The sequence below is a fragment of the Vulpes lagopus genome, chromosome 9 (genome assembly GCF_018345385.1).
Source record: "Vulpes lagopus strain Blue_001 chromosome 9, ASM1834538v1, whole genome shotgun sequence".
Lineage (NCBI taxonomy): Eukaryota > Metazoa > Chordata > Mammalia > Carnivora > Canidae > Vulpes > Vulpes lagopus.
In genome coordinates this window covers 38,233,422-38,245,428 of record NC_054832.1, presented here as the reverse complement: position 1 = coordinate 38,245,428, position 12,007 = coordinate 38,233,422, and the positions used below count along the sequence as shown (strand labels likewise).

Sequence of the window (12,007 nt, the reverse complement as noted above, 5' to 3'; positions counted from 1 at the left end):
CTAGAATGCAAGCCCAGGGAAGAAGTGGCCAGGGCAGTGCTTGGAATTTCAGGTAGCAGCTTGCAATCAGTTGAGTGGCTTCCCACTTGGGCAACTCCACGTTGTGTGACCCAATGGGAGGTGGGAGGGGTGGGAGTGGCATCTGATTTCTTCAGTGAAGGACAGTGATTCTCCTTGGCACCTGGAGAGCAGGACAGCACGTCCCTAAGGCCACCTCCCGGTTGTCTACAAGGCCCTTTAAACTTGCACGATCTTATTCATTCTTCATCTACCAAACGGTGCCTGGCAAGCAGTAGACATTCAATGAACTGAATTCAGTACTTATAAGGTCACAAATCTGGAAGCAACACAAGGGAAAAGACTGGAACCTATATATTCTGGCTCCAAACCCTCCATTCTCTCTTCCTTATCCCATTGTTTTCAGAGTGTCTTGTTATGTCTCTTTTCACAGTGAGTGATGACTATATTGCACATAGAATTCACATTTTCCAGCACACTTTGATTCTTAGCTAAGGATGTGAAAGGAAAGAAGCCACAAAATGAAAAGTACAGGTGGCACCTTCTTCACAGGTGAGAATAGAATGGGCTAGTTTGCTTGTTTTTACACACTCATGGGAATGAAAACTGCCCTCATTGAAGTCCACAAATGAAATCGGTATATATTATGCAAGTAATATACTTTCATTGAGGATAAGGATTAAACAGATGAGAAAAATCACTTTAAATAGTTTGTTGTATTTTTCTGCCAGACTTTCCCCCATACAAATATCTAATTCAAGGGGCACCTGGGTGACTCAGTGGGTTAAGTGGCTGACTCTTGATTTTGGCTCCAGTCCTGACTTCAGAGTCATGAGATTGAGCCCCTCGGCACAGTCTGCTTGAGATTCTCTCTTCCCCTCTCCCTCTGCCTTTCCTCTTGCTTGTGTATGCACATGTACACACAACACACTCTCTAAATAAATAAAAATCTTGAAAAAAACATAAAAATATCTAATTTAAAACATTTTGTTAATGTTTAAAAAATGAGGTCATACTGTTTATTTTGTTTTTATCCCCCTTACCAGTTGTTAAATGGGTAGAAACTTTGGGGGCTGTTGGGTCAGAAGGAAATTAGACCATTGGGAATAAGGCCAGTGGATAAGCTTCAGGAAAAGAGTTAGGGTGTCTGGTTAACTGGGTGAGGGAAGGAGCAGGGAAGGCCCAGGGCTTGTGTGGGTGACAGGGAGTAGATGTAGCAGGGGCAGCAGGGGCTGTGGCTGGGGCAGGAGGCCTGCCTTGGCCCACGGGAAACTAGACAGTGGTGAGGAAGTGAGTTTTCTGTGTTGCCAATTAATTGCATAATCACTCTGTGTACTAGATAACTTTTGTGTCTCTAAGGGTTTTGCTGGCACTTTTGGGGTTTGATACTTGTGGAAGAGCAGCAAGCATGAGAGTAGAAGCTGTAAACACAGCTGCCAAGGAGCTGTCATGGGTTGTGTTTATGACAAATGGGCATTTCTTGGGGCACCAGGATTGCCCAGTGGTTGAGCATCTGCCTTTGGCTCAGGTTATGATCCTGGGGTCCTGGGATAGAGTCCCACATTGGGCTCCCCACAGGGAACCTGCTTCTACCTATACCTGTGTCTCTGCCTCTCTCTCTGTGTCTCTCATGAATAAATAAATAAAATCTTTAAAAAAATAAAGATGGGCATTTCTCTTGCTGCTGTTATTAGCATGTAAGAATATCTGCCTTTCCTCAGAGGGGGTGTTGAGGCAGAAGAATGGGAAAATGGGAGAGACTGTGTGTGACCCAGGCCTCATCGATCAGATAGTTCCTATCATTATCATCTTCAGCCAAGCACCTGACCTGTTGGAGGATGGGAGTGAGACGATTAAGCCGTGGTGGTCCTTTGTTGCCAGTTGCTTTGGTCAGAGAGACCGAGCAAATCTCCAGAAGATCAAATGCTGCTTTATGGGGCTAGGCTCAGTGCAAAGCAAATGGTGGGAGTAAGAGAGGCTACAGAAGGTCACAGAAGAATGTCATTCTGATGGCCAGGATGGGAAAAATCTGGGCAAGGAAGGAAGGGTAGCTTTTGGGCAAGTGTCTGAGACAAGAGGAGGCATGAGGGCAGTAATGGGATGGATGTGGCAGTGCTCTCAAAGCTTGAGGGCTGAGGCTGGGTTAGGAGGGGCAGGCCTTGTTCCTGGGAGATGGTAGATGAGGGAGAGACCGTCACAGGAATGCTGACCTGAAAGCTAAGCAGGCAATCTACCCTGAGGACAGCAGTCTGAAGGGGCTTGTCTGAGATGGAGACCCCAGGTGTCAGACTTGGGAAATTTAGAGAAGCAAAGGCTGATAGGGACTCTGGAAGCATTCCATCAGCAGCTGGTCTGGGTGGCCTCTATGTGGATGGGAACATTAAGAATATGGTGACCATAAATCCCAGTTAATCCAGCATGATCCCAGTTTTTGCCTGTTGGCTCAATTCTCAATAGCCCTTCCTTTCACTTTCAAATGGGTTCTCTTCTGAGGTATAAATTATAGGTTCATTCTAGTTAAGGCCAGCCTGGCTTAAACAGTGGAAGAGACCAACTCTGTTGGGCAGAGAGTTCCTGCAGGTGTGAAGTAGAAGATGAAGCTGAAATACCAGGTGGAACCATAGGGTTCAGGGCTTTGAAAATCAGGCTAGAAAGTCTAGACCTTATCTCTGGAAGAGAGACACGAATGGTTTCTAACTGGGAGTGACCCATGCAAAGCCTCATTTTAGGAAACTTAATCTCATGGTGAACTTCAGGACGGATTCCAGAAGGAAGATGGTGAGGGATGGAAAGACCAGTTAGGAGACTGGTGGTCCTCAGAGGAGAGGTGACAAGGGCCTGGAGGGAAGGAGCAAGTGATGACAAAGTGCTATAAATAAAGGGGTAGAGGAAAAGTCAGAAGTTGCTCCTGAGTCTGAGCTTCCATGACTCTGATGGACAATGAGTAGACAGGTGAGTTTGAAGTTGAGATGAGACCCTGACAAGGCGAGTTTGAAGTTGAGGTGAGACCCTGACAAGAATGTGTCAGAAAGGAGAACAGAGCAGCTTACAATGAAAGGAGGTTAGAACCAACCATGCAGCCTGGAAGCAGCACAGTGCTTTTCTTTCTACATTTTCATTTCCACTTAGTTTTCACTTTTTTTTTTAATACCAGATTTTCTTTCTTTTTTTTTTTTTAAGATTTTATTCATTTATTCATGAGAGACACAGAGAGAGGCAGAGACTCAGGCAGAGGGAGAAGCAGGCTCCCTGTGGGGAGGCCGATGCAGAACTTGATCCCAGGACCCCAGGATCACGCCCTGAGCTAAAGACAGACATTAAACCGCTAAGTCACCCAGGTGTCCCTAGTTTTCATTTTAAATATGTATTTGTGTGTTTGTTTGGTTTTTTTTTTAACTTAAGTACAGTGAGACCTGGGCTCCAATCCCAGTTCTGCAGCTCGCCAGTCATGGGTCATTTCATTTTTGAGCCTCCATTTCCTCATCCATGTTATAGAGTAATAATACCTACATCACAGAGTGTCGTGGGATTAAATAAGGTAAGGAGCCAAGTTTCTAATACACATGAGGCCATTATTACCCTTATCATAGTGTATATCATCATTATCATTTCCTGTCTACCCTGAAGTATGGATTAAGGAGAGAGTGAAGGCCTGAGCCACATGTGGGGAGCAAGAGAGACAGATGAGGCAGGAAACATATCCATTAAGGAACAGCCTCAGGTGGGGGCCAGGGTGGCGAAAGAATTGGGAGTCATAGAACTATGATGGGAAAGAAAATTTCTAGGTCAGGTCAATGTATTGATGTCATGCTCCAGTGAGGCCAAAGGGAACAGAACTTAGAAAATAAGCCATTGATTTGAGTCACTGATTCATCTCAGCAAACATTTCCAAACTCTCTGCCAGGCATCCTGCTGGCCACGAGGGACACAAGGATGACCAGAAGCCCACTGATAATGATCAGATTCAGGAGGAGGAGTGCTGGATGATGGGAGTGGGGGGCAGCAAATCTAAGTTATTTATTTAAAGTTGTGTGATAGAAATTCATTACATCCACGTACTGGTGAATGGATGCAGTGGGGCTTTGGTCTCAGCACCTTCACAGCTGTGATTCTCATACTTTGACTCATCCCAGAATTATGACTGTGACCTGCATGGAAATTCAATTCTTAGCCAAACTCAGGACTTTTCAAGACAGCATTTCCATTTTTGAGTTAGAGGGACATTAAATTCTAGTGTTAGAGTACCATTTCCCTAACTGCTCATTTCATTCAGGATGGTATTGAATTTATTTCCACATTCAGGTGATGGAGGGTGGATTCCCAACCTAGATCCGCTTTTTGCTTTTATTGAGTTCCCTCTATTTGTACTTCGTCATCTACCTCTAAAACGGCATTAATTTCCACCCAGCACTGCATTTTTCAAAGGCCATTTATCAGTAAATACAAATTTTTAAAAAAATTAAAAAAAAACAAAGGCCATTTATCTCTACCTTTAAGTGTCAATTTTCTGCTATACTTGTTCAATCTGGTGTTTACCAAATGTCCTGTCTTTGGGGGTAACTTTGGTCCTGTTTGCATCTTATCTGCCTAAGCAGATTCTAAACCTTTGGGGACAGAATTCAATGATTGTACTTTTCATCTTTCACAGAGTAGACTTGCAGTATGTTTCAATACATTGACTGAGGCTGAGTGATTGATCAAAATCTCAGACAGTCATGTATTTTTTTCAGAAAAATTCCTGTTCCCTTGATTGCTTTTTCAATTACAAAATCAATTTTTGCATATTAAAAAAATTGTCAGGGTATAGATGTGTATAAAGTCAAAACCTGAAAGTCATTCCTCTTCAGTTTCACTTCCTAGAAGTAATCACTGCTAAAAGCTTGGCTTCTCCTTTCTGCCTTCTAAGATATCTTATGTATAGTATCTGCTTGTCATTACCATGCAGGGTTTAACACAAAGCCTGATGTAGAGTAACTGCTCAATAAATGGTTGTGGGACAAATGAATAGCATTAAGGTATTTCTTAACCCCCAAATTCAATTTTATCTGAATAAAGACACAGGGTGATATAATCTATATTTATTGAATGTTACTAAGTCCTAACACCTGTTTGAAATACTTTATGTATAATTTCAACAAGCATATTAGATAAGTACTATTGTTATCACATTTTAGAAGTCTCTTAACTTGTCTCTGTTTCAATGACTTTATCTGGAAATCGAGGATAACAATAATACCTACCTCAAATGATTGCTGTGAGGGTTCAATGAGTTAATACATGTAAGGCATTGAAACAGTGCTGTGTGTTTGTTAATATTACTACTATCATTATATTGTCTGATACATGGGCAACTGATAAAAATTAGCTGAATCTGAATTTACATATCCTTTTTATTTAAAGATTTTTTAAATTAATTTATTTGAGAGAGAGAGAGAGAAAGAGAGGGCATGTGAGTGCAAGGGAGGGGAGGAGGAAGGTGCAGAGGAGGAGGGAGAGAGAAATTCAAGCAGACTCAGTGCTGAGTGTGAGCCCAATGTGGGGCTCAATCTCACAACCCTGAGCTGAAACCAAGAACCAGATACTTAACTGACTGGGCCACCCAGGTGCCCCTGAATTTCTATAACCTTTATGAATTCTTGTCTTCTTATGAATGCATGCCTTGAATAGTATGTCAGAGGTATGCTACATTTAAAAAGTTTTATCGAGGTCAGCATTCTTTTGTATATTTTTATTGCAGTTTGAGTTGCCAACATATAGTATAACACCCAGTGCTCATCCCGTCAAGTGCCCCCCAGTGCCCATCACCCAGGCACCCCTTCCCCCCTGCCTCCTACCTCCCCTTTCACTACCCCTTGTTCGATTCCCAGAGATAGGACTCTCATGTTCTGTCATCCTCTCTGATATTTCCCACTCATTTTCTCTCCTTTCCCTTTATTCCATTTCACTATTTTTTATATTCCCCAAAGGAATGAAACCATATAATATTTGTCCTTTTCCGATTGACTTACTTCACTCAGCATAATACCCTCCAGTTCCATCCACGTTGAAGCAAATGGTGGGTATTTGTCGTTTCTAATGGCTGAGTAACATCCCATTGTATACATAGACCGCATCTTCTTTATCCATCATCTTTCGATGGACACCGAGGCTCCTTCCACAGTTTGCCTATTGTGGACATTGCTGCTAGAAACATCGGGGGGCAGGTGTCCTGGCGTTTCACTGCATCTGTATCTTTGGGGTAAATCCCCAGCAGTGCAATTGCTGGGTCGTAGGGCAGGTCTATTTTTAACTCTTTGAGGAACCTCCACACAGTTTTCCAGAGTGGCTGCACCAGTTCACATTCCCACCAACAGTGCAAGAGGGTTCCCCTTTCTCCACATCTTCTCCAACATTTGTGGTTTCCTGTCTTGTTAATTTTCGCCATTCTGACAGTGAGGTGGTATCTTATGGTGGTTTTGATTTGTAGTTCCCTGATGGCAAGTGATGCAGAGCATTTTCTCATGTGCTTGTTGGCCATGTGTATGTCTTCTTTGGTGAAATTTCTGTTCACGTCTTGTTCCCGTTTCATGATTGGATTGTTTGTTTCTTTGCTGTTGAGTTTAATAAGTTCATTATAGATTTTGGATACTAGCCCTTTATCTGATACGTCATTTGCAAATACCTTCTCCCATTCTGTAGGTTGTTTTTTCCTTTAGTTTTGTTGACTGTTTCTTTTGCTGTGCAGAAGCTTTTTATCTAGATCAAGTCCCAATAGTCCATTTTTGCTTTTGTTTCCGTTGTCTTCATAGATATATCTTGCAAGAAGTTGCTGTGGCCAAGTTCAAAAAGAGTGTTGCCTGTGTTCTACTCTAGGATTTTGATGGAATCTTGTCTCACACTTAGATATTTCATCCATTTTGAATTTATCTTTGTGTATGGTATAAGAGAATGGTCTAGTTTCATTTTTCTGCACGTGGCTGTCCACTTTTCCCAGCACCATTTATTGACGAGACTGTCCTTTTGCCGAAAGTGAATAGTCTTTCTTGCTTTGTCAAATATTAGTTGACCATAGAGTTGAGGGCCCATTTCTGGGTTCTGTATTCTGTTCCATTTACCTATGTGTCTGTTCTTGTGCCAGTGCCACACTGTCTTGATGACCACAGCTTTGTAATACAGCTTGAAATCCGACCTTGTGATGCCCCTGGCATTGGTTTTCTTTTTTAATATTCCCCTGGCTATTCAGGGTCTTTTCTGATTCCACACAAATCTTAAGATGATTTGTTCCAACTCTCTGAAGAAAGTCCATGGTATTTTGATGGGATTGCATTGAATATGTAAATGGCCCTGGGTAACATTGACATTTTCACAATATTAATTCTGCCAATCCATGAGCATGGAATATTTTTCCATCTCTGTGTGTCTTCCTCAATTTCTTTCAGAAGTGTTCTATAGTTTTTAGGGTATAGATCCTCTACCTCTTTGGTTCGGTTTATTCCTAGGTATCTTATGCTTTTGGGTGCAATTGCAAATGGGATTGACTCCTTAATTTCTCTTTCTTCAGACTCATTGTTAGTGTATAGAAATGTCACTGATTTCTGGGCAGTGATTTTGTATCCTGCCACACTGCCTAATTGCTGTATGAGTTCTAGCATTCTTGAGGTAGAGTCTTTGGGTTTTCTGTGTACAGTAGCATGTCACCTATGAGGAGGGAGAGTTTGACTTCTTCTTTGCCAATTTGAATGCCTTTTATTTCTTTTTGTTGCCTGATTGCTGAGGCTAGGACTTCTAGTACTATGTTGAATTGCAGGGGTGAGAGTGGACATCCCTGTCGTGTTCCTGATCTAGAGAAAAGGCTCTAAGTGTTTCCCCATTCTGAATATTTGCTGTGGGCTTTTCATAGATGGCTTTTAAAATATTGAGGAATGTTCCCTCTATCCCTACACTCTGAAGAGTTTTGATCAGGAATGGATGCTTTATTTTGTCAAATGCTTTCTCTGCATTCTATTGAGAGGATCATATGGTTCTCTCTCAAATGCTTTCTCTGCACTCTATTGAGAGGATCATATGGTTCTCGTTTTTCTCTTGTTGATATGATCTATCATGTTGATTGCTTTACAAGTGTTGAACCAGCCTTGCATCCCAGGGATACATCCCACTTGGTCATGGTGAATAATCCTCTTAATGTACTGTTGGATCCTATTGGCTAGTATCTTGTTGAGAATTTTTGCATCCATGTTCATCAGAGATATTGGTCTATAATTCTTTTTGGTGGGGTCTTTGTCTGGTTTTGGAATTAAGGTGATTCTGGCCTCAAAACGAGTTTGGAAATATTCCATCCCTTTCTATCTTTCAGAATAGCTTTAGTAGAATAGGTACTGTTTCTTCTTTAAACGTTTGATAGAATTCCTCTAGGAAGCTATCTGGCCCTGGACTTTTGTGTCTTGGGAGGTTTTGGATGACTGCTTCAACTTTCTCGCTGGTTATTGGCCTGTTCAGGTTTTCTATTTCTTCCTGTTCCAGTTTTGGTAATTTGTGGTCTTCCAGAAATGTGTCCATTTCTTCTAGATTGCCTAATTTATTGGCATATAGCTGCTCATAATACGTTTTTAAAATCGTTTGTATTTCCTTGGTATTGGCTGTGATCTCTCCTTTTTCATTCATGATTTTATTAATTTGAGTCTTTTCTCCTTTCTTTTTAATAAGACTGGCTAATGGTTTACCTATCTTATTAATTCTTTCAAAGAACAAACTCCTGGTTTTGTTGATCTGTTCTATAGTTCTTCTGGTCTCTATTTCATTGAGTTCTGCTCAAATCTTTATTAACTTTCTTCTTCTGCTTGGTGTAGGTTTTATTTGCTGTTCTTTCTCCAGTTCCTTTAGGTGCAAGGTTGGCTTGTGTATTTGAGTATTTTACAATTTTTTGAGGGATGCTTGTATGTGATTTATTTCTCTCTTAGGACTGCTTTTGCTGTATCCCAAACATTTTGAATGGTTATATATTCATTTTCATTAGTTTCTATGAATCTTTTTAATTCTTTTCTAATTTCCTGGTTGACCCTTTCATAGTTTAGCAGGATGGTATTTAACCTCCACGTGTTTGAGTTTCTTCCAAATTTCTTCTTGTGATTGTGTTCAAGTTTCAAAGCATTATGAAAATATGCAGGGGACAATCCCAATCTTTTGGTATTGGTTGAGACCTGATTTGTGATCCAGTATGTGGTCTATTCTGGAGAAAGTTCCATGTGCACTTGAGAAGAATGTGTATTCAGTTGCACTTGGATGGAAAGTTCTGTAGATATCTGTGAAATACATCTGGTCCAGTGTATCATTTAGAGCTATTGTTTCTTTGGAGATGCTGTGCTTAGAAGATCTGTCATTTGCAGAAAGTGCTGTGCTGAAGTCTCATAGGAGACTTTAGCAGTGTGTTATTATCTAAATACGTCTTAACTTTGGTTATTAATTGATTTATATACTTGGCAGCTCCTGCATTCAGGGCATAAATATTCATGATTGTTAGGTCCTCCTGTTGGATAGATCCTTTAAGTATGATATAGTGTCCCTCTTCATCTCTCACTACAGTCTTTGGGATAAACTTTAATTTATCTGACATAAGGATGGCTACCCCAGCTTTCTTTTGAAGACCATTTGAATGGTAAATGGTTCTCCAACTTTCATTTTCAGGCTGGAGGTGTCCTTAGGTCTAAAATGAGTCTCTTGTAGATAGCATATAGATGGGTCTTGCTTTTTTATCCAGTCTGAAACCCTGTGTCTTTTGATGGGATCATTTAGCCCATTCACATTCAAAGTTACTATTGAAAGATATGAATTTAGGGTCATCATAATACCTATTCAGTCCTTGTTGTTGTGGATTATTTCTTTGGGCTTCCTCTTTCTTTTACAGGGTCCCCCTTAATATTTCTTGCATAGCTGGTTTGGTGGTCACATATTCTTTCAGTCTCTGCCTATCTTGGAAGCTCTTTATCTCTCCTTCTATTCTGAATGTGAGCCTTGCTGGATAAAGTATCTTGGATGCATGTTTTTCTCATTTAGTGCCCTGAATATATCCTGCCAGCCCTTTCTGGCCTGCCAGGTCTCTGTGGAGAGATCTGCTGTTAATCTGAAATTTCTCCCCATAGAAGTTAGGGATCTCTTTTCTCTTGCTGCTTTAAGGATTTTCTCTTTATCTTAGGAATTTGCAAGTTTCACTATTAAATGTCAAGGTGTTGAATGGTTTTTTATTGACTTGGGGGGGGGGGAACCTCTCTATCTCCTGGATCTGAGTGCCCGTTTCCCTCCCCAAATTAGGGAAGTTCTCAACTATGATTTGTTCAAATATGCATTCTGGCCCTCTGCCCCTCTCAGCGCTCTCTGGAACTCCAATTATACGTAGATTTTTCCTTCTGAGGTTATCATTTATTTCCCTTAATCTTTCCTCGTGGTCTTTTAGTTGTTTTTCTCTTTTTCTTTAGCTTCCTTCCTTGCCATCAACTTGTCTTCTGTGTCACTCACTCTTTCTTCCACCTCATTAACCCTCGTCATTAGGACCTCGAGTTTGGATTGCATCTCATTTAATTGATTTTTAATTTTTGCCTGATTAGATCTAAATTCTGCAGGCATGAAGTCTCTTGATTCCTTTATGCTTTCTTCCAGAGCCACCAGTAGCTTTTTAATTGTGTTTCTGAGTTGGCTTTCTGACATCAAATTGTAATCCAAATTCTGTAACTCTGTGGCAGAGTACTGTTTCTGAGTCTTTCTTTTGTGGTGAGTTCTTCTTTCTAGTCATTTTTCTCAGTGCAGAGTGGCTGTATGAGTGAGCTGAGTCATGAATATCTACCACGACCTAAGTAAATTTCACCCTAGATGATTCTGCCAAGGTCAGAGACCAGAAATTGAAAACAAAGATCAGAACGATATAAAACAAAAGGACCACTAAAGTGAAAAACAAATCTTAAAACAAAGTAGTAAAAAATAAAAGGCCAACAATCCCAAAGAAGAGAAAAAATGAGAATAAAGAAAAAAAAGGAGAAGATAAAATGGGGGGATTGGGAGATGGTGGTGGTGAAGAAGTTGTAGTGGAAAGAGAATGTAGTCTACCTGAGGGGTTCTAGAGGGCGATCCTCTTGTTTCTGAGCATATTAAGTTCTGTATGTTAGAAGATGCTCAGTCCCAAATTTATATAAAGCAGAAATACTTGTGGAAGACCCCAAAATTGACCACCAAAATATAAATAAGATAAAAGAGGGGGGCAGAATGGGAATGAGGAGTCTTACGAACCAGCACGGTATACCACTTGGCTCTGGGTACATGCTGGTCATGTTTTAGAAGGTATTAACATCTGCCTTTGTAGAACAAAATGAGGCAGAGAAAACAAACACAAAACAAAAAACATATCTTGTATATCTCCCAAAATTAAGTTGAGTATGTTGAAGGGAATCTAGAAGTGGAAAATATATCTAGGACCTGTAATTGTAGAAATATGAGAGTCAAAAAGGAAGAATCTTAAAAAGAAGAGGTATGGGCAGCCTGAGTGGCTCCATGGTTTAGGGCCACCTTCAGCTTGGGGCCTGGTCCTGGAGACCCGGGATTGAGTCCCCCGTCGGGCTCCCTGCATGGAGCCTGCTTCTCCCTCTGCCTCTGTCTCTCTCTGTGTCTCTCATGAATAAATAAATAAAATTTTTTAAAAAGAAGAGGTGTTAAAATATTGTAGTTAAGGTAGGAAAAGAGAAAAAAATTGGAAATTTACAGTCTGATAAAAACCAGTTGTACTGGAAAAAGGAAGAATAAATAAATAAAATCTTAAAAAAAAAAAAAAAGGAGGGGTACCCTTTGGTTCTGCATACTATAAATCCCTCGACTTCCCCTGGAGCTTTCCAGTGCTGCTCGGTCAAGAACTTGCTCTTCCTGGTCCTTCCAGATGGTCTTCTGATTCTCAGGTGTGTGAACCTGGCAGAGATGTCCCGCCCCCCGCCAGGTGCCGGGCTCAGTCGGAGCTGTGTACCCCGTGAGGCCC

General features: G+C 41.0%; 1 protein-coding gene across 4 annotated transcripts in view; it reads left to right on the top strand.

Moving 5' to 3' along the window:
* Positions 1-12,007, top strand: part of MATN2 (matrilin 2) — a 147,782-nt gene that overhangs the window by 74,856 nt on the left and 60,919 nt on the right. The window lies entirely within an intron of this gene.